Raw genomic sequence first — 23832 nt, 5'->3', positions numbered from 1 at the left:
GTAAACATTACTTTTCCCTTTAAATCTAGTCAGACTTGAATCCTCGGAACACAAAAATTTACACAGAATTACAAAACTGTAGGTTTATTATATAACTTATGAACAGATATATAAAAATATATGAATAATCTGTTAGCATTCTTAAAAAGCACATTGTAGAAGAAATAAACTCTTAATAATATGTGCTAAGCTTATTTACTTTAGAAATGCATTTATTACTTATGTCACATACGGATAGAAAATCAAAAAGAAATATATTTGTGAAATTACATCATAATTAGTTTTACAAATTATATACCTTATAAAGAAGTAGTAAGAACCTTGTGCAAACAGCTGGACATAGATTTAGTAAATTATTTGTTGATCAGCTATTTTAAACACAGGAGAGTCTAAGTCATTTGACCATCACTCCTTCTATACTGTAGTAAAGTATCTGCCTTGGTACTTACCCCTGTTTTCAAGTGCTATCTTAAGTAGTAGTTAAGGCTAGCCAAATTAAAGTTTGTATCAAATAAAATATTTCCAAGGAGGTATCTTATTTCTAAAGTTGCTGCTAGAAATGTTTATATACATATGTGTAACTAAAACTCCATAACATCATAATCCTTCTATTCAATGCTTTTTTAGCATTTCTACACATAAAGAATGAAATAACATCTGATTCCAGAGATTTTATAATATGGTTTGTTTCTAAGATGAGTAGGTAGAGTTTGAGCAATAAAATGCTGTGGTTAAATCTTCATCAGGCATAGAATTTTCGGTATAAGTCCATTTGGGAGGATTCAAAGACAAGTACTGAACATTTCCTTCCTCACTCTACAGGCCAGCATTATCCTGATACCAAAGTCAGACAACAGATACCACCTGAAAAGAAAACTATGAACCAATATCCTGTATAATTATAGATGTAAAAATCCTCAACAAAATACTAGAAAACTGAACCCAAAAGCATACTAAAAAGATTATACACCATGACCAAGTAGGACTCAACCCAGGAGTGCAAGAGTGGTTCAACATACAAAAAGCAATCAACGTGATAGATATATCAATATTATGGATGTGAAGGGGGGAAAAAAAAAAGTCCTCTCAATTGACATAGAAAAAGCATTTGGCAAAACCCAACACCTCATGACAAAAAATACTCAGAAAACTAGAAAAACAAGAGAACTCTCCAAAAGCATTTATGAAAAACCCACAGTTACCATCATACTGAATGGTAAAAGACTGAAAATTTTTTGATCAGAAACAAGACCAGTATGCCCATGTTCACCACTGCAAGGCAACACTGTAATTGGAAATCCTAGACAAAGCAATTAGGTAAGAAAAGGAAAGGCATCCAAACTGGAAAGGAGGAAGTAAAAGTATATCCATGCACAGATGATATGATCCTATACATATTTTTTAAATCCCCAATATGTCTCTACCAAAAAAAAAAATCAAACAGAAAACAAGCAAACAAACAAAAATACTTAAGAGTCAATAAAATCAGCAAAGTTGCAGGGTTCAAGATCAACATGCAAAAATCAGTATGGATTCCATAAACCCACAATGGAAAATTCAAAAAGGAAATTAAGAAAACAATTTCATTTATAATAGCATCCAAACAAATAAAATACTAAGAAATAAATTTAACCAAGGAAGTGAGATGATGTGTATACTGAACAATACAAAACACTGTTGAAAGAAATTAAATGGAAAGACATCCTGTGTTCATTGATTGGAACACTTAATATCATTAAGACAGTAAGACTATCCAAAGTGATTCAAATGCAACCACTATCAAACTTTTAAGAGCCCTTTTAACAGCAATGGAAAAGCCAATCCTCAAATTCATGTGAATTGTGAGTGGCCACAAACAGGCAACAATAGCAAAAAAGAACAAAGTTGGGAGACTCACATTTTATCATTTTAAAACTTACTACTAAAGCTCCAAGCCAGGCTTCAGCAATACGTGAACCGTGAACTTCCAGATGTTCAAGCTGGTGTTAGAAAAGGCAGAGGAACCAGAGATCAAAGTGCCAACATCCGCTAGATCATCGAAAAAGCAAGAGAGCTCCAGAAAAACATCTATTTCTGCTTTATTGACTACGCCAAAGCCTTTGACTGTGTGGATCACAATAAACTGTGGAAAATTCTGAAAGAGATGGGAATACCAGACCTCCTGACCTGCCTCTTGAGAAACCTGTTTGCAGGTTAGGAAGCAACAGTTAGAACTGGACATGGAACAACAGACTGGTTCCAAATAAGAAAAGGAGTACGTCAAGGCTGTACATTTTGTCACCCTGCTTATTTAACTTATATGCAGAGTGAAAAGTGAAAGTGAAGTTGCTCAGCCGTGTCCGACTCTTTGCGACCCCATGGGCTGTAGCCTACCATGCTCCTCCATCCATGGGATTTTCCAGGCAAGAGTACTGGAGTGGGTTGCCATTTCCATCTCCAGAGGATCCTCCTGACCCAGGGATCGAACCTGGGTCTTCCGCATTGTAGGCAGACGCTTTACCATCTGAGTCACCAGGTACATCATGAGAAATGCTGGGCTGGAGGAAGCACAAGCTGGAATCAAGATTGCTGGGAGAAATATCAATAACCCCAGATACTCAGATGATACCACCCTTATGGCAGAAAGCGAAGAGGAACTGAAGAGTCTATTGATGAAAGTGAAAGAGGAAAGTGAAAAAGTTGGCTTAAAGCTCAACATTCAGAAAACTAAGATCATGGCATCTGGTCCCAGCACTTCATGGCAAATAGATGGGGAAACAGTGGCTGACTTTATTTTTCCGGGCTCCAAAATCACTGCAGATAGTGATTGCAGGCATGAAATTAAAAGACGCTTACTCCTTGGAAGGAAAGTTATGACCAACCTAGACAGCATAATAAAAGGCAGAAACATTACTTTGTCAACAAAGGTCCGTCCTTGACATAGCTGTCAAGGCTATGGTATTTCCAGTGGTCCTGTATGGACGTGAGAGTTGGACTATAAAGAAAGCTGAGCACTGAAAAATGGATGCTTTTGAACTGTGGTGTTGGAGAAGACTCTTGAGAGTCCCTTGGACTGCAAGGAGATCCAGCCAGTCCATCCTAAAGGAGATCAGTCCTGGGTGTTCATTGGAAGGACTGATGCTGAAGCTGAAACTCCAGTACTGGCCACCTGATGTGATGAGCTGACTCATTTGAAAAGATCCTGATGCTGGGAAAGATTGAGGGCAGGAGGAGAAGGGGACGACAGAGGATGAGATGGTTGGATGGCATCACCAACTCAATGGACATGGGTTTGGATGGACTCCGGGAGTTGGTGATGGACAGGGAGGCCTGGCGTGCTGCGGTTCATGGGGTCGCAAAGAGTCAGACACAACTGAGTGACTGAACTGAACTGACTAAAACTACCATAATCAAAACAGTGAGCTACCAGTATAAGGAGAGGCGTTTAGACCAATGGTATAGAATTAAGTCCAGAGATAAACTCACGCATTTATGGTAAACTGATTCTCAATAACAGTGCCAAGACTATTTAGGGGAGAAAAATAGTCTCTCCAACAAATGGTCCTGGGAGAACTAAAGATCCTTAAGAATGAGGTTAGAACCTGACCTCACACCAAATACAAAAACTAACTCAAACTGGATCCGTGACCTAAATATTAAGAAATGGGGAGGTTCCCTGGTGGTCCAGTGGTTAAGACTCCACACTTTCAATGCAGGGGGCACTGGTTTAATCCCTAATCAGGGAACTAAGATCCCACATACCTCATGGCACAGTCAAAAAATAAAACATAAAAAAAGAACTAAACCATAAAACTCCCTAGAAGAAAATATAAATCTTCATGACCATGAATTTGGAAATAAGATTCTTAGACATGATACCAAAAGTATGAGTAACAAAGGAAAAAAAAAGATGCATTTGACTTCATCAAAATTTAAAACTGCATGCATCAAAGAACCAAAATCAAGAAAGCAAAAAGAACCTATAGAATGGGAGACAATATTTGCAAATCATGTATTTTCTAAGGGTCTAGCATCTAGTATACATAAAGAACTCACACAACAATGAAAAGACAAACAATCCGATTTTTTAAAAAGGCAAAGGACTTGAATAAATATTTCTCCAAAGAACATATACAAACGGCCAAGAAACACATGAAAAAAATGCTCAATCACCATTAGTGAAATCCAACTCAGAACCACAATGAGAATCCACTACACACTCACTGGGATGGCTATAACTTAAAGCAGAAAATAAGTGATGCTGAGGAAGCAGAGAAATTAAAACCCTCGTACACTGCCGGTAAGAATGTAAAATGGTTTAGCTGTACGGAAAACAGTTTGGCAGTTCCTCAAAAAGTTAAACACATAATTACCATGTGGAACTACCACAGCAGTTCCACTCCTATTTATTTTCCTGCAAGAACTAAAAACAGGTACTCAAACAAGTATTTAATACATGTATACACATGTCTGTAGCAGAACTATTGGCAATAGCCAAAAAGGTGGAAACAACTCAAATGTCTATTGGCAGAGAAATAGAAAAATTATGGAATTATACATATAATGGAAGATTATTCAGTCATTTTTATAAAAGATAGATACGTGCTACAACATTCATGGGCCCCAAAAACATTAGAGTAAGTGAAAGGAGAAGGGGACGACAGAGGGTGAGACGGCTGGATGGCATCACTGACTCGACGGACATGAGTTTGAGTAAACTCCGGGAGCTGGTGATGGACAGGGAGGCCTGGCGTGCTGCAGTCCATGGGGTCACAAGGAGTCGGACATGACTGAGTGACTGAAGTGAAAGAAGACAGACACAAAAGGTCATGTATTGTGTAATTCCATTTAAAGGAAATATCTATAAAGACAGAAAGTAGAGCTGGAAGTAGGGAGGAATGGGGAGAAACTGCTTACTAGGGAGAGGATGCCCATTTCGAGCAATAAAAATGTTTTGGAACTAAATAGAGGTTAAGACTGTGAATGGAATAAATGCCATCAAATTGTTTACTCTGAAATGGTTAACTTTCTGTTGTGTAAGTTTCATCTCAAAAAAAGTTATTTTTGAAGAATCAGACCCACTCATACTTAAAATCAAATACAGAATTTTTAAACTTTACTTTTAGAGGAATTCCCTGCCTGTCCAGTGGTTAAGACTCCACACTTCCATTGCAATGGGTCCAGGTTTGATCCTCACTCAGGGAACTAAATTTCACAACCAAAGGTGAAAAAAAAAACAATTTTTAAATGTTTATATACATCAAATTCAGTTTATCTGACAACTCTAAGGGGAAAAAATGAACCAGAAATAGATGAACCTAGCTTTGAGTTAATTATATTTGTATTTACTAACATCTATACTTAGGTAAAGATTTTGACAAGTACCTGACAAACTCAATTATCTGAACAGAAATGAAAAACACTGAATAGGCAAAAATGTGACTGAATAATGAAAGACTTGTCAAAATGGAAGTAATAAAGTATATACCCTTGACAAAGAAGAAAAATATCTCCTTTCTCTTTTATCGAATTTTTTAAAACTTTATTTCACACATACTTGTAATGAGTTTAGTAACTTAGTTACCCAATTAATAGTAGATTAAAAGCGGACAAATGAAGGGAAAAGACTTAAACAGCATGTTGGCAGGAGCAGGAAATGACAGGTAACTCTCTTACCAACAGAGAACACACACAGAGAAAAGTCCTTTCAAAGTACATGATAAAGAATTACAAAGACAAAGTAGTCTGGAGTTATTTTTCAAAGGAACAAATTAACTCTAAACATTAATTAGTCCTGTATTTAGTAACAACCACTGTTGGTAATAATTAGCAGTGTCCTTTTGTTTAAGATGGGTAGGGCAGTTTCTAAACCTTTCTAAAGATTGGCACTGGTCTTTGAACCAAAGAGTTCTCCTTGATTACAGGCAAAGTTAGTTATTTCATTCCTCAAATATAGATAGAAAATCAATATATTTTATATACAGCTTTCAGTACTTGAGCCAACCATGGTTTCATTAGTTCACTTGAAAGTTCAACCGTATTTTGCAAAGCCATGAGAGATACTCCCATTTTTGCCATTTGAGGGAACTGCTGTTCTCTCTTTCCTCCAGGGGCCATGCTTGCAATTCCCATAGCTGCCACCAGCAGGGGCAGGGCCGAGAGCACAGACCCACGGTCCAAGGGCTCGGTTCTGAATCCTGGTTCCACCACTCATCAGCTCCTGAGCAAGTCACCTCCTCACGGAGTCTCAGCTTAACCTCAGGAGAATAACACATACCCTGCCTTTCCCAAAAAGTTGTACAGAAGTGCTTTGTAAGTTATAATTGGGTTGAAATTACTTGGTTGTTGTTTTGTTGTTGAGTTGCTAAGTCATGTCCAATTCTTTCAAGAAACCCTGAACTGTAGCCCGCCAGGCTCCTCTGTCCATGGGACTTCCCAGGCAAGAATACTGGAGTGGGTTGCCATTTCCTTCTCCAGAGGATGTTCCCGAACCGCAATCTCCTCTAGGGATCAAACCCGTGTCTCCTGCATTGCAGGTGGATTCTTTACCACCGAGCCACCAGGAAAAGGCCATATGTAAACTTAGCAGGTAGGATCTCTTTAGGTGTGTCTGAGAGCAAAGAATAAAACCCAAGTCAAGCATGCTTCTTCCCTGAAAACAAAACTGCTCAAATACTCCTCACAACTAATGCATTCCATTATAATGTTACCAGAACTTTTTTTTTTTTAAATACAAAACTTTGGTTACAGCAGGCTCCCTGTAGGCCTTAAATTTCAACTGCTACCAGTCATTACTTGGTCTAGGTATTTCTTAGAATCATGTCTTCTCTTTCTTGAGTCCAAATTTTTGGGTTACGCATATCCTGTATTGTTTATGGGCTTGGTCTAATTGTAGTAATTTCCCCATAAACCAGCCTTTAATAATTGGCTTTTGGGTCATGCCTCCCACCACTCCATATCTAATTAATTACCCAGTATCTTTCCCAACAAGAAACTGTACCTCCACTGCTGCTTTTTCTCCATAGCTCTGTCTCTCCCACTGTGACCAAAGCAGCTGACTTGACCTGCGGGAAACTCATTCCAATAGAAACCTCTAAACCCCTGAACTTCCAGTGTCCTCCGGGTCAGTTCTCAGTTACTGGGACTTCCTTGGTGGTCAGTAGCTCAGACCCCACACTCCAATTCACGGGGCCCGGGCTCAGTGATGCTCAGGGAACTAGATCCCACATGCCACAACTGAGAGCTTGAACGCCGCAACTAAAAAAGATTTCGCGTGAAGCGACAAAGATGGAAGATCCCCAAACCGCAACTATAAGACCCGGTGCAGTCAAGTAAACTTTTTTTTAAACCCTCAATTTTCACTGAACCATTTTTGTGAAACTTCTTCATTGTCCTATGTATATATTCACCCTTTCCTATTTTGTTCTGAACAAACATATCAGTGGTTTTCATAAAGTTATTCAATGATTTCCTCAGAGCTATCTAAACGTTTCATAGCTATTCCCTAAAACTGTACAGATAACTGTGCCTGCTACGTGAGCTACAATAAAAACAAGCTACACAGTTACAAAACCTGGCTTCTTTCCAGACACAACATGGTTGACTTACTTTAAAAGAACTAACATTTACTCTGAGAAGGAGGTGATTTTGATAACCCAGCTTTCTGCTATCAGATGAAAAGACAGTTTACAAACCTTAGAGCTTGCATAAAAGGCACAGAGCCCCCAAATCGCAGTCGTTTAAAGAGATACCAGCTATTATAAGCAGGCCCAAATCCTGTCAGAATGTAAACCCCTTCCAAGTCCAAGTCACTTCTTGTCTAATTATTTTAAGAGTCTCTTAGTTGTACTATTTTTAAAGCAGAGGGACACACAAATTAGCCAGAGGGTTTTTTAAGCCACTGATGCATTGAGTTTGATAAAAGTTAATCCCATATAAAATTGCAACTATAATTTTACCCTGATGCTTTTCTTAGACGAGGCAGGAGTCAGAGGGCTTTTCATCAGGAGAGAGATGAGAGGAGATAGCACTAGATAAAGCCTGTCCCTAGCAGAATCATCTGACCAGGGTAGTTAACGAGTATTAACCTAAGTCGAGGCTACAGACTTACCTCTCCACCATGCGTGCCACAGATAATGAAGCACTGCGCGTCTTCCTTTTGACAGATAGTGTGGTGGTCACAGTGCCTCAAAGCAGACAGTATTCTTTTCTTTTCTGTTTAATTTCAATCCAGTTTCTTCTGTCATTGGTCGGGTAATGTATTATCCATTTCACAGTCAACGTTGTAATATACAACATCACTGTACTCTACACAGATGAGGACTCCAGAAGGTAACAATCAAAAGTACATCTTAGTCCTGAAATTACACTGAAATGTATTCAACTGAAGCCCAAGTGACTGAAGTCCTCAAATGATCAGTGTTGGAGCATTTAATTTCCAGGAAAAGAGGAAAATGGCAAACCACTTTCTTGAAAGAAAGTCCAGGGCATGAACTGTCTACATATTATCTATATAGAGAACTGCTGATATCTTTTCTGATGCTATGAAGAAACAATGATCCTGAAACGCAGTAAGATCACTCTTAAAAAATATACTGTACTTTCTAAGAAAAATGGACCAATGTCTTAGAAAGACTCATCGATTCCTTCAGTGAATATTGACTGAGTACCTCCTGTGTGTCAAACCCTGTCCCGGGTGGAAGGGAGATACAGCACTGAACAGAACAACACAATTACCCTCAAGTAACTTACATGATGCTGGGAGGAAAAGACAAGCAAAATTATCTGAGAAGTTACATAATGATGAGTGCTACGAAGAAAGATATTCAACTGTAAGATTAAAATGCCAAACATTTTTAAAGAGCAAACTAGAATTAAATGGGAAATTTCGGTTCTTATAACAATTCACCGTGCAAAAGTGAGAGAAATGACTGAGCTGTTACTGCACACAGTGTCAACATCCAGGGCTGATGTTCTCTATGTGCACTGCCACAAGCGAGGTCACTGTGTTTCAGGCCCATGCGACTGAGGGTAAACCAGAACCCTCCATTCTCCAATCATTTCAGTTAACTAGTTTGTGCTATTGCGGAATCCTTACTTATATCCCATTCTAAGAAATGAATTCACTTTAGTTTAGTCATTCAGTCTTGCCCGACTCTTTGCAACCCCACGGACTGCAGCACGCCAGGCCTCCCTGTCCATCACTAACTCCTGAGCCTACCCAAACCCATGTCCATCGAGTCATTGATGCCATCCAACCATTTCATCCTCTGTCATCCCCTTATCCTCCTGCCCTCAATCTTTCCCAGCATCAGGGTCTTTTCAAATGAGTCAGCTCCTCACATCAGGTGGCCAACGTATTGGAGTTTCAGCTTCAACATCAGTCCTTTCAATGAACACCCAGGACTCATTTCCTTTAGGATGGACTGGTTGGATCTCCTTGCAGTCCAAGGGACTCTCAAAAGTCTTCTGTAACACCACAGTTCAAAAGCATCAATTCTTCAGAGCTCAGCTTTCTTTATAGTCCAACTCTCACATCCATACATGACTACTGGAAAAACCATAGCCTTGACTAGACCGACCTTTGTTGGCAAAGTAATGTCTCTGCTTTTAAATATGCTGTCTAGGTTAGTCATAACTTTCCTTCCAAGGAGTAAGTGTCTTTTAATTGCATGCCTGCAGTCACCATCTGCAGTGATTTTGGAGCCCCAAAAAATAAAGTCTAACACTGCTTCCACTGTTTCCCCATCTATTTCCCATGAGGTGATAGGACCAGATGCCATGATCTTAGTTTTCTGAATGCTGAGTTTTAAACCAGCTTTTTCACTCTCCTCTTTCACTTTCATGAAGAGGCTCTCCAATTCCTCTTCACTTTCTGCCATAAGGGTGGTGTCATCTGAGTATCTGGGGTTATTGATATTTCTCCCGGCAATCTTGATTCCAGCTTGCACTTCCTCCAGCCCAGCATTTCACATGATGTACTCTGCATATAAGTTAAATAAGCAGAGTGACAATATACAGCCTTGACGTACTCCTTTCCCAATTTGGAACCAATCCATTTTCCATGTCCAGTTCTAACTGTTGCTTCTTGACCTACATACAGATTTCTCAGGAGGCAGGTAAGGTGGTTTGGTATTCCCATCTCTTTCAGAATTTTCCACAGTTTGTTGTGATCCACACAGTCAAAGGCCTTGGCATAGTCAATAAAGCAGTAGATGTTTTCTGGAACTCTCTTGCTTTTTCTATGATCCAGTGGATGTTGGTAATTTGATCTCTGGTTCCTCTGCCTTTTCTAAACCCAGCCTGAACATCTGGGAGTTCTCGGTTCACATGCTGTTGAAGCCTCGCTTGGAGAATTTTGAGCATTACTTTGCTAGCGTGTGAGATGAGTGCAATTGTATGGTAGTTTGAACATTCTCTTTGTTCAAATCTCTGAAATTTGGGCCCTTTGGGGCTTGCTTATTAGCTTAATTCACAAATGCCTGTGTTTTAGGGCAATGGATAAATGGTAGCTGTTCTCTTCTTATTGAGAGGACCGTGAAAAAGACAGATAACCTCAGTCTGTTTTGGCCATATTAAAGTCTTTATATTTCAACTGAGTCACAGGAAAAAGTTTATTTCATGTTTTCTTGAAGTATTAGTTATTCCATCTTGTCTCACCATAGACAGTAGTGTGAGCTATACTTTTAGCCATAACCACGTAATGTAAAAATGAAAAGAAGGGCTGAAATGGGTTTATTTAGGAACAGCTGCTTATTTTTCTGACATTCACTTTTGTCAGGTTATATTACAGCTGTTTCACTTAGAGAACAAATTATGGTTACAGGAGCAGGGGCAAGAGCAGAGGGTAGGGATGGTTAGGGACTTTGGGATAGTTAGGCACACACTATTTTAAAGGTAGTGTGTACAGGCTGCATTTACAGGACCTACTGTGTAGCACAGGAAGCTCTGCTCAACCTCACGTGGCAGCCTGGATGGGAGGGGCGTTTGTGGGAGAACGGATACAAGTGTCTGTATGGCTGAATCCCTTCACTATTCACCTGAAACCATCACATCTCTGCTTGTTAACTGGCTACACCCTAATACAAAGTAAAAAGTTTAAAAAGCTATAGCTGTTTCATGTTATATTGAAAGGGTTGTGGGGCCTTCCCTGGTGGTCCAGTGGTTAGGACTTGGGGCTCCCACTGCAGGGGGCACGCGTTCCATCCCTGATAGGGGAACTAAGATCCCACACCCCAGGCGATCACGGCCAAAAGACACAGAAGTGGTTATGATGTGGGGAGGGCGACAGAGAGAGAAAGGGAATCAGAATGAGGACTTTAAAACAATACAAACGGTCACAGTTAACATCTATCGTCTAAAATAATGTTACCCAAGGTATTTTCTATTGTCTTGAAAAAAAAAAAACACAACAGCCCTACTGCCATTAAACTAGTATTACCATGAAAGATCTGAGAATTAAAAAAAGAAAAAATCAGGGAAATTACTTTCCTGGTTAAAATCCTAATTATACAAGTGAAGAAACTCAGACTTCTGTTACAACAAGCTATGTTTGCTTCTTCATTAATAAAGGGAGTTTGAAAATCATGGTTTCATCATACAAGAACTAATTTTTTACCTTGCATATTTACCAGGTGGTTTTCTACTTATAACAAATACCTCTTCCATATACACAAATACTCCAAGAAAAGAATAAAAGTGTATCCCTCTCTAATATAAAAAAGCCATTTCCAGTTTTTATCAATAATATAAAGTTCCATGTAATAAAGGCCACATTTAAGGGTCTAATGGATTTCCTTCTAATCGAAGCTGTTCACTGAGGATCAAGGAAGGGGGTAGGGGAATGGGAGTATTTAACTCAGAAACACACACTCAATATTTTCTAATTGTTTAAGTACCATAACGCCAGTTATATTTTATTCCAAGAAGTGCTACTTAAAAATACATACAAGGGATTTCCCTAGTGGTCCAGTGGCTAAGACTCAGAGTTCCCAGTGCAGGGGGCCCAGGTTCGATTCCTGATCAAGGATTGCAATATGCTGCAACTAAGACCTGGTGTAGTCAAATAAATAAATATAAATAAATAGATATAATTTTTTAAATATATACAATATTTTCATTTTACTTAGAAGCAGAAGAGGATGAACAAGCCACTAGTATGTATGTGCTACTAAGGATAACAGGAATTGTTCTCTATTCCTATATCCAACTACCCTATATTCAAGGAATATAATGGTTAAAAAAAGGGAATATAATGATAAAAGTCTCAATTAACAAGAACAACAAAAAAAACAAACAAACAGGGACTTCCCTGGTGGTCCAGTGGTTAGGATTCTGCTCTTCCAATGCAGGGGACTCAGGTTTGATCCCAGACCAGGGAACTAAGGCCCCACAAGCCGCGTGATGTGGCCAAAAACCAAAGTTTACATGACAGAAACATGACTTGCAGAAGAATTAAAGATGGAGTAACATGTACAGTGGCGCTGTCCCCGTGCCCGTAATTCACAGATGGTAGAATGGTTACACTTGGGTGGTGGGAGGAACTGCTGTAACAGATGGAGAGACACCTGTGTGCAGAGCAGCTGAATCTCAGTGACCCAGCTTCAACAATAAAGGCAGCAAGAACTTCAACAGGCTCCCTGGTTCCACCACTTTTTCCTGCCTGCATGCAGACTCTGACTCTAGAAGCCCCCAAGTCCATCCAACAGCACTGCAACCAGATCTTGCTTTGGAAATCTCTCAACAGGCAACTCCCCTGGGGTATATTTCAGCAGACTGCAGCTTCCAACTCTGCCAGAGAACAAGCTCGCAAGAGGCTTCCTATCAAACGGCTCTGCGCTCAGCACTTCAGACATTCCAAACCATGCCTCGAGGCCTGATTGTGATTCATGCTCCTTCTCAGGCTTTATCTTTCCTTGCCTGATGCGACTTCAACATCTTATTTTAAGCAAAATAGATTGTAGTAATTAAAATAAAAGATTACAAATTTCAAAAGTACTTAAAACAATCTTCATCAGATTTGGGAGGCTGCAACTGTGACAAACGGTCGGCATGAGCTCGGGGAAGGCAACCTGTCACTGGCCCCAGGTCACCTACTGGGGGATCAGGGAGCCGGAAGCACTAGTCCCGCTGTGGTTTCTTAACGGTGAGCAAGCTACTCGACACCTTTTGGCCTCAGTTCACCCGATAAAATGGGTATGAGACTGCCTCTCTCACAGGGTTGGTAAGGACAGAAATAAACAGCAACATTTATGTCAATGCATGGCGAAAACCACTACAATATTGTAAAGTAATTAGCCTCCAACTAATAAAAATAAATGGGAAAAAATAAATAAATAAATAAATAAAGTGCTTAGACCACGCAAGAATAAGTCCTCAAGTAACATTAGCTCTTGTTATCAGAGTTTAAGTCCCCTGAAATAGTATAAAATTTCTCACTACGTCTTCTGTAGCATAGAAAATTCTACACTTAAATGCTAGCCCTTCAGTAACAGGGCTTTCTCTTTGGCGACTTTTCCTGGTCTTTCTCTTTCCTTTTAAAATAAATTGTTTAAAAAAATATAACGACTGGGTTGCTTTTCCTTATGAAAATGGCAATGGCTCAAAGAAAAAGCAGTGTGCTGCGGAGGGAAAAGCACTAACCCTGCAGTGGGAAGACCCCAGCTCCAGCCGGGGGTGCCGCTGGCGGGCGGCCCTGTAGTGGACAGTGAGGTCTGCACTCTAGCAACGGGGGACAGATACTGTACCAACACTCATTCGTCATCTTAGACATGTGTTTCATTATCAAACATGCTTCTTTTCCTTAAGTCACCATTCAGATGTAAATCTCACTTCAAAATGCATGCCAGTTAACAAAAATACAAACAAATAAGCATTTGCAAAATATGGGTGAGAAGTAAGGTTATTTTCTAGATAATCCACCCCAAACTCTGGAAGGAAGAGAAAGGACATCACATGGAATATTTTCATTCTCAGTGGTATAGTTCTTGAGCTTCACTGGCTGACTTAATGGCAACACCTCAAGTCATTTTTCTCTATAAATTATTCCAACCAATGAACAAATTTACATGATGAAAAAAGAAAACAGAAATCGCTAAAGAAAAATAACTCTACACTAAACAAATAGTGGCTTCCCAGGTGGCTCAGTGGTAAAGAATCCGCCTGCCAAGGCAGGAGTCCCAGGTTTGAGCTCAGGTTTGACCCCTAGGTTGGGAAGATCCCCTAGAGAAGGAAATGGTAACCCATTTCAGTATTTTTGCCTGGAAAAATGCCATGGGCAGAGGAGCCTGGGGCCGTACAGTCCATAGGGTCTCAAAGAGTCAGGCACAACTGAGCAACTGAACACACACGCAACACACGTGTCCTGCATCAGGACCTCCCCTCGGTCTGGACACTGCCCATCTTTGGTCCATTCCATTCCTGAGATGGTGGGAGGAGGAAGGAACTCAGTTACACTCAGGATGAAATTGACATATGTAAAGCATCTAAACAGTGCTAGCACCTTGTCAGTATCCAGTAGAAAGCTTCTGTTCCTATCAGGTGCAACATATCACGTATGAAAGATACAAGATCCAGGCTTGTTGTTTCCCTTGAGCCACATAGGGAGTGCTCACGTTCATCTAGCACCAAATCCCCACCTGGTCGCCTATAAAACTTGAATCTGATGGTAGAAAGCTCAATCGGCTAAAAATTCACATGACATGGAAATTAATTTGTCAAGTCAGAGACTGAGCCGTCTAAATAATTATAACATGACTGAGCAAAGACAAGCTGTTTTTCGATTCACAGGGAAATGAGCTGCCACCATCCAGCATGGAATTACTTGTATATTTTCTTAGCCCGTTCAGTTAAAACTTGTTCAAAATAACACAATTACACTGTCCTATTCACAAATAAAAACCCTGCACACCTTTTAGTGATTTCATTTGGATAATCTAGATGAAGCGGCACAAACCCTTGACAAGAATTATTTCTACAACAAGCCACTCCTTCTCATATAGGATTTGGGTCATGCATGTTTATTCTAGTGAAATTAACATCTTAAGATGATTCTCAGGAATTTAAATTGCCTTTGGATATCCTGTCAGTTCACTAAAAGATAAATCTAAGTGACATTTATATATGAACAAACTGTTTGGAGAACCAAACAGGAAAATACTTGCTAAAGCAACATACTGTTTAAAACAGTGATGTGAGCAAAAGCTTTGTTAACAGAAAAGAAAACGCCAAGTTCAGACAGGGTGTGTATTCTAACAAGAAGAATGAAGTAGACTGCTCAACAGCCGGCCAGGGGGGTTTGGTTAATGCGTGAAGGAAATAGGAGTAATCCATCCTGTCAGGGGAGAACGCTCACACACCTACTGCCTAGGTGGGCACAAAGGCGCTGACTGGTAGGGAGAAAGACGAGGATCCACCATCAGAGGTGCGATGAAGAAGCCACCATTTACAGCCTGTTCCCTTTCCTCCGTGAAAGGAGATCTTCTTTTTTTCGGTAACAGTTAAGTTATCCAAGAGAGGAAACGAATACCCCAAACGCCCTTTCCTAAAATCTAAAGGCCATTCAAAATAGGCATTGGTCGGGGAAGGGGGTAAGGAGTGATACTTCAGAGGCAAATTATTTTCTTAAAAATATGAAGGTCTTGAATTTTTCACAAATGTTCACTACCACCACCTTCATTCTGGAAAAAAAGAAAGAGTAGGGAAGAAAGACCCTGTTTAGCCTAGACAAGAGGAAAGACTGCCTCATCCAAGAGGCTTCTAGGCCCACCACCTGAGCTCATCGATGAATGGAAAGAGGGGTGGATCCTAAACTCACCTGAAATTGTGTGCAAGATTCTGCATTTTGATCAGATTCTCCAAAGGGTCCATGACACTTAAAATTTTAAAACTCATTAAAAAGAAGGAAAAAAAAACTTTAAAAGTCAAAGTTCAAGCAGAAGTCTAACAGATACAAACTCAAATTCTGGCTCTTCTGCATATTAGCCATATGACTGCACAGGTTAGCACTGCAAATCACCCTATTTTTCAGAACTTCAGTTTCGTCCTTTTAAGATGGAAGAGATAATGCGCAACTCACTGCGAGGATTAAATGAGGTAAGAGATGCTAAGCTTCAGCACGACAGCGTTCACCCACGCACAAGGAGGGCGGCGGAAAGCGGTTATGTTAACAGCATCGAGCATCACGAGGAATGAGATCTGAAGCCATAAGCACCAAGGATGATGAAGAACTTAGAGAGCATCCCTAAACGCCATCAGCTCCCATCTGCCACTTTGTACCAACTCACAAACCTCTGTACACAAGCAAATTCACTCTCAATTCCATACGGTCACGAGACCACACTATTGGGACAGACCACTGGTGAGAGACATTCAGGGACATCTCCAATGTCTCTTAGGGGAAAAATCCAGCACTGGCAGAAGAACACATCAGACCGTTAGCCCTTAAATTTATTAGAAGTTCAGTGAAGGCTGAACACTCCATTTCTTTGAGTAAACAGGTGTCCAGCTTCTGTAATAACTTGTGTGATACATTATTGTAAAATGCGTAATATCTCCATGTTTGTATATAAAATCCCTCTACTTACTTATATGGCTAGTTTTAATCATTTAGACCAAGTAAGAGAAGTAACAGAAAAATCTAAGAATCAAGAAAAATCCTTGCTCATTTATAACCAAGTTTGGACTTTGGAAAGCTTTATTTAGGTAGAGAGGCCAATCTAAGACTTAAATTTGCTTCAGATGGTCCAATAGATCAAACTAAAATGTTTACTGATCCTTGTCTATAAGTCAACCTTACCTGTTTTATAACATACATACCTGAATGAGTAACTGCTCAGCCCAAAGGCTAAAAAGTGTGCAGGTATTATACTCTTACCTTACACATATTTCAGCTATTTTTAGAGTCCAAATGAAAATAGCTAGTACAGACAGAAACGCGCATGAAATTCTTGAGGCCTACTCAGATAACAGTCAAGATAAGGTCAGTGGATATTTGGAATACCTAAGACACTAATTTAAAATAAAACACTCTGATGGCCAAGAACACTTTCTAAAGTAGTGCTTGAGAGGAATGGTTTGTATTTAATGCTCGATTCCTCTTCGATTCCAACAAATCCCTCAGCCAAAAACTGTCCCCATTTGCCAGAAACACTGTGAGAAGAATCGGTTTAAAGTTCAGCAAAGAAGCTGCCATTCCCCTGACAGAGCAATCTCACCCCAGAGAGCCTCTGAAACACACGCTCTAAGTATTTCAGAAGAATCCCAGAATGAAAAAGAAAAAAGTCTAAAGAAAAGAGGTTCTCTGCTGCTGCTGCTGCTGCTAAGTCACTTCAGTCATGTCCGACTCTGTGTGACCCCATAGACGGCAGCCCACCAGGTTCCCCGGTCCCTGAGATTCTCCAGGCAAGAATACTGGAGTGGGTTGCCATTTCCTTCTCCAATGCATGAAAGGGAAAGTGAAGTCACTCAGTCGTGTCCAACTCTCAGTGACCCCATGCACTGCAGCCCACCAGGCTCCCCCGTCCCTGGGATTTTCCAGGCGAGAGTACTGGAGTGAGGTGCCATTGTCTTCTCCGTGAGGTTCTCTGCTGCCTCCGCTCAAACTCTGTAAATGTTCAACTCTCTCCAGGAAGTAAAATCATACAGCAAATAAAGGCTGACTTAACTGAACTGTGATCTCTGCTTATCAGTCTAAACTCGAAACAAGAGCCTTATTTTTTAAACTAAGTAGACATAGATTCAGCAACCACATACTCGAAGGTGGTGGAGGTTGTGTTATTCCCCTAGTCATGTCTGACTCTCTGTGACTCCACGGACTATAGCCCGCCAAGCTCCTCTGTCCATGGGATTTCCGAGGCAACAATTCTAGAGCGGGTTGCCTTTCCTTCTCCAGGGGATGTTTCCAAACCAGGGGTCGCGCCTGCTGTCTCCTGCCCTGCAGGTGGGCTGTTTACCTCTGAGCCACTGGGGCAGCCCACACTAGAAAGTCGAATCACCATTTCATACACTGGTGAGACAACAGTCCTACTAGGATAGAGGTTACATTCCAAGGAATAAAAACTTGGCATGTGTGTGACACATTTCAAATACAACTTTAAAAACATTTTCTGAGTATCTGTGATAAATCAGAACAAAGTAACCAAGTATCAAATTATAATTTAAAAATGAGAGGCCATAATAAGAACTTCTAAGTTTTGCTCGACTTTTCAACTTATTCAACAAAACCTTAGGGGTGCTTAGTATCCATTTCAAAACTGTTATTTGGAAAAGTTATGTATCTATGCTATACATGCAGAAAACAATGGGGATCCTTGTTCCCTCTACACAAAATATTCACAAACAGCTCAAAGAAAACTGCTCTGTAAAACTTAAGTTATAAAATTAACACATAATGTATCATAGCAGAAGCATGAAAACGTTATCTTCAAAAGGTTTCCAGGTTTTTTTTCATTTTTAGCCATGCCAAGGGGCTTGCGGGATCCTAGTTCCCTGACCAGGATCCAACCCAGACCTGTCAGTGAGAGTCTTAACCACTGGACCACTGGGGAAGCCCCCAAAAGGTTTCTAGGATTTTTAAAATTTCCTGTTTCCCTAAGTGGAGATCTAAAAACTCAAGAACTCCAACCAAGTGCAATTTTAAGCTGAATAAAAACATTAAGATAAAGAAAGACATGGTATAAAAAAATTACATTTCCCCTGCTCTCTGCCGTGTGAGGACATAGTGAGATACCAGCAAGCTCCCAGCCAGAAGACAGAGCTCTCAGCGAAGCTGGACCAGGCTGACAGCTTGACCTTTGACCCCAGCCTCCAGAAGGGTGAGAAATCACTCTGTGGTTTATGGGCCATGCCATCTGTGATATTTCGTTAGAGCAGCCTGAGTGGACTAAGACATACACCAAGCAGCAGAATAGCTGGATCATATGAATGTGAGGTGCCGTGAGGGTGGGGGTGGGGGGTCGGGGGTAGAAACCAGTTCTGCTGGGTCCTCCGAAATGCCATAAACTGCAACACCAGGCACAGGCCCCTGGCACAGAGTGCCTAGTAAGTTTCAATAAATGTGTATCAATGAATGAAAACACACACACAAAAGGATTAAAAGCATATGGAGCAAGGGCAGTCTACTGAGCAAGAAGCTGCAGAAAGAGCTTCCCTGGTGGCTCAGTGATGGAGAATCCGCCTGCCGGTGCAGGAGACACGGGAAGACACCTGATCTGGGAAGACTCCACACACGGCAGAGCAGCTAAGCCGCGCGCCACAGCCCTCGGGCCTGAGCTCCAGAGCCCAGGAGCCACAACCACCGAGCCTGCGCTCCGCAGCAGGAGAAGCCACTGCAAGCAGGGAGAAGCCTGGACCAGCTGGAGGGGAGGCCCGACTTGCCACAACTAGAGAAAAAAAAAAAACCCGCACACAGGAACGAAGACCCAGCACAACCAAGATAATAAATGAATAAAAACAATTTTTAAGAAAATAAATAATATTTTGCAATGAATCTAATTAAAACCCATGATAGCACAATTAAAATGTGATTATCAAATGTAATATAAGATTTAAAAGAATTCCTGAGAAAAACATGCCTTAGAGAAAAAATATAAACCTTAAGTCAAAATTTCATTATTTTTGTTTGTTTAAATCCTAGAGGTTAGTTTGAGAGCAAGAGGGAAGAAACAGAGAAGTAAAGACCTACTGAAGCTCTATTTGTGGGCAGTGATGTTGTACAAATTAATTACCACTGGCATGAAAACAGAGGTTCCAATATAACTGCTGAACTACAATGGAATACTAAAATTCTGTTTAGTAAGGTAAGAAGTACCATTACCAGTGGCCACTATACTTATTTGTACTATCAATATAAGAACATTTTATAAAACAAACATGTATTCTGTTAGTAAAAGGAAGAAGCAAAGATACTTACAAAAGAAAGAAAAGAGTTAATTTGAAGAGGTCAGCCAGCATAGAGTGGAAATGGGAGTCACAAATACGGAAGACGGTGCTGAAGAATAAGACGGTGCTGAAGGATAACACTCACCGAGAGCTTCCTGAATACCAGGTGTTCTGCTAAGTTTTCTATCTAAGATTGTATTCTCACAACCCCTGTCAAAGAGATAATATCAGCATCCCCAACTTACAGATGAAAAACCCCTGGGCTTGGGAAATTAAGTAACTGGTCCAAGAGCACACACTGGTAGGTGGCAACACTGGGACCCAAACCCAGGGGTTTCCAACCCAACTGGCCAACGTCTCAACCAGTCGCTAACCAGTCTCAAGAGGCCGACAGAGGCAGCGCCTCCCCAGACGGGACACCGCGACTTGGAGCAGCTCGTCCTGTCCTGGAGGCATGGCCGCTCCCCGTGTGAAGATATACGAAAGGCTTTCCGGGCAACTTCTCTTCTCTGATTCCACGCTCGCGGAGCAATGTCCGGTCTGCTCTGGCTCCCAGACGGCCTGCCTCCAGGGAGATCCTGGCCTAGCCACAGGGCATGCACACTCGGAGCCCTCTTCATAATTCAGATGAGATACCGAACTCTGCACCTCATTGTACAGGACTAGCATCCTGGTTTTACAAATTCCCAGTGAGCTGGGCTAACACACGGCTTACGCTCTGAACCAGGTCTTTGGGTCTGACCATCTCACTCTAGGCTGTAACATTCTTTCAGACACTGCCCCATGGGTGACACGCTCTTGTCTCACCGCCTCCATCAAACCCTGGTAACACACACTTTCATAATTAGAAAGTTTTTCTAATTCCCCTTACGTTCTGTGAAGACTCTGACAGCCTCTCTTAAAACAGTGATATTAAACTCAACGACATGCAAGGAATTTCACCAGCTCTGAGAGGCTGTTGCTATCACGAACAGCAATGTTTTCCTGCAGCAATCCTCCACCCCAACCCCGCCCCATTTTAAAAAGCCACTTTTCACAGCTCAAATACGGTAGGTTCAGGAAAAAGTTGACAACACACGTTAACTACACTGGATATAAGTATATTAACCTTTTAGTTTTTAGTTCCTTAATGTACTATCAAATATCTCACATGGTCAAAAAAAACTATGAAGGCTGACAAACATCATTTAATCACACATTCAGCTTAAGAAATAAAATACCACCCTACAGATCAAACTGCCAGGTATAGCATTATAATGGTATTACTGTCCTTATAACTGTCATAATAGAAAAAACGAAGTGAAAGTCACGTCCAGCTCTTTGCGACCCCATGGAATAGTCCATGGGATTCTCCAGGCCAGAATACTGGAGTGGGTAGCCATTCCCTTCTCCCAGGGATCTTCCCAACCCAGGGAACAAACTCAGGTCTCCCACATTGCAGGCGGATTTTTTACCAGCTGAGCCATCAGGGAAGCCTGCAATGTAGGAGACCCTGGTTGGATTCCTGGGTCGGGAAGATCCGCTGGAGAAGGGATACCTTCTGGTACCCACTCGAGAGGCTACCCACTCCAGTATTCTTGGGCTTTCTGACCACGACTATACTAAAATGTTGGAAATGGTGGGACAGCCTGTCCGGGGGCAAGACATTTTCTAGGGATCACACCTGTTCCCACCTAGAGCACTCTTCCTTTCTGTTAAAAATCACTCTCATTATATACCCACAGCCGGATGAAGCTGCCTGTTTCTGAGTCTGATCATCTCAAACAAGAGATGGCAACTTCTCTGGGCTTCTTGACTCACAGGGAAGCAAAGCAATGTCTATGGGTTCAGTTCAACCTGTGCTTACAAAGGACTCTTCATGTCTTAATAAATTAACCATAGTTAATTTACTGTAACTAATAAATAAACCACAGTTCAAGAAATTGACTCTAGTGGTTACAGGCAGACCAGGTGCATGAGGAAGAAATCACAGGGGGGAAAAAAAAAATAGGAAAAAAAGGAAAAATGGGTAAAGGGAACAAAAAAGATGGGACTAAATAAATGCAAGTAGGCAGGACCAGTCACTGAGGCGGGCCCTTCTGGTTTACTTTCCCCTTCTCAGGCCGCTGCACCTCATTTCCTTCTAAGGTCCCTCTCACCTGAGCTCCAGACCCAGATGCTCCGCCTGCTCGGCATCTCCAGCTGGCACCTGAAACTCAGCACGTCGGAAGTGAATGGCCCACAAACCTCCGCCAACTCCCCTCCGACCTGCTCTTCCTTCTGTGTTTCTTCGCTCGGGGGCGATCCGGTAAATGGTGATTCCCCATTTACTGGAAACCTCAGGATCCACCTGGACCCTGGGAAGTCCCTCCACATGTCCAGACTCGGCTCGCTTCTCCTCAGCCCCATCCAAATCCAAGGGGACTCCCGTCTGCACCACAACCACTCTTCTCTAATCATGTTCTCCAGAGGCGACACGGCTTTGTAAAAACAATCATGCCACGTGTGTGTTTAAAAAACTACACAGGGGCTTCCCTGGCAGTCCAGGGGTGAAGACGCTATGCTTCTACTGCAGGGGGCACGGGTTTGACTCCTGGTGTGGGAACTAAGATCTTGCATGCCTCACAGTGTGGCCAAAAAAAAAAAAATAACAATTTTTTTTAATAAAGTTAAAAAATAAAAACTCTTCACTAACTTCCTCATTTGCAGGACAAGCCCCAAACCTTAAGAACCCCGCACGGGGTGGCCCTTGGCCTGCAGCCTTACCTCTCCCCCTCAGGTGTCACATAGATTACCTGCCTTCTGTCTCTGGCCACGTGGGGACAGTCTTCCCCAGCCCCAGACTGGACCAGCCGGCCCCATCCTTCGGGTCCCAGCTCAGACATCACTCGCCCCAGGAAGCCTTTCCTCCCCTGCCTCTCCCTAACGTCTACAGCACCTCCTGCTGCCCTCATCACCACGGGCCTTGTGCCTACTTCTTATCGGTATCGACGCTAGGCTGAGCTCCCGGTACCTATGTGCTGTTCGGTTGCTCAGTCGTGTCCGACTCTGTGACCCCACGGACTGCAGCAGGCCAGGCTTCCCTGTCCCTCACCATCTCCCAGAGTTTGCTCAGACTCATGTCCATTGGGCTTCCCTGGTGCGTCAGCTGGTAAAGAATTCGTCTGCAACACGGGAGACCTGGGTTCAATCCCTGGGCTGGGAAGATGCCCTGGAGAAGGGAATGATACCCACTCCAGCATTTGGCCTGGAGAATTCCATGGAAAGAGGAGCTTGGAGGGCTACGGGCCATGGGGTCACAAAGAGTTGGATATGACCGAGCAACTTACCCCTCCCTTTCATGTCCATTGAGTCAGTGATGCCATCCAACCACCTCACCCTCTGTCACCCCCTTCTCCTCCTGCCCTCCATCTTTCCCAGCATCAGGGTTTTTTTCAAAGTGCTTGGCCCTTAATACGTCTTTAATACTGACTGATGAAATGATGGGATGCTCACCAGGGGGACAGTTTATCTATTCCTAACTTTTCAAAAACTATAAATCAGCGGGATTTCCCAGTTGAGACCGTAACATTTAAGTGAAATAGCTAGCTTTTCCATCTTTCTCTTACTCCAGAACCAGGCAGCCAAAGACCAGAAGAGACCTGGGTCTAATTAGAGCCCTTTTCTTCACAGGCCTTACATAGCACTTTAAACGCAAGACATTATGTGGATGCTTGAGGACGCCACAACGTGCTGCAGACTGGGTTAGGGCTTTTCCAGGAAAACCCTGTGATCACTATAACAGACTAGAGTTATCGGTGCTGTGGCTTCACATGCACATTAAATCGCACAGTCACTCCGAGTGTTCCGCACCACTGTTACCCGTGCTTCAGATGAGGGAACCAGAGCTCAGACAGGTCACACTCCTCACCTAAAGTTAAACAGCTAAATGGATGCAGAAACCAGAATTCAAACCGAAACATGTCTCTCAAAATTTCGCTTGACCTCTGGAAAACA

The 23832-nt window shown here is 41.8% G+C and overlaps 1 protein-coding gene and 1 non-coding gene across 5 annotated transcripts in view; one reads left to right on the top strand and one right to left on the bottom strand.

The window, feature by feature from the left end:
• PTPN21 (protein tyrosine phosphatase non-receptor type 21) overlaps window positions 1-23832 on the bottom strand; it is a 73752-nt gene that overhangs the window by 43459 nt on the left and 6461 nt on the right. The gene's annotated exons all lie outside the window — the stretch shown is intronic.
• TRNAG-UCC (transfer RNA glycine (anticodon UCC)) lies at window positions 12287-12359 on the top strand. The gene has a single exon. It is a non-coding gene; the product is annotated as a tRNA-Gly (tRNA).

The sequence above is a fragment of the Dama dama genome, chromosome 12, assembly GCF_033118175.1.
Source record: "Dama dama isolate Ldn47 chromosome 12, ASM3311817v1, whole genome shotgun sequence".
NCBI classification, from domain to species: Eukaryota; Metazoa; Chordata; class Mammalia; order Artiodactyla; family Cervidae; genus Dama; species Dama dama.
Note: the sequence above shows the minus strand (reverse complement) of the source record. Positions and strands in the feature narration are given on the sequence as shown.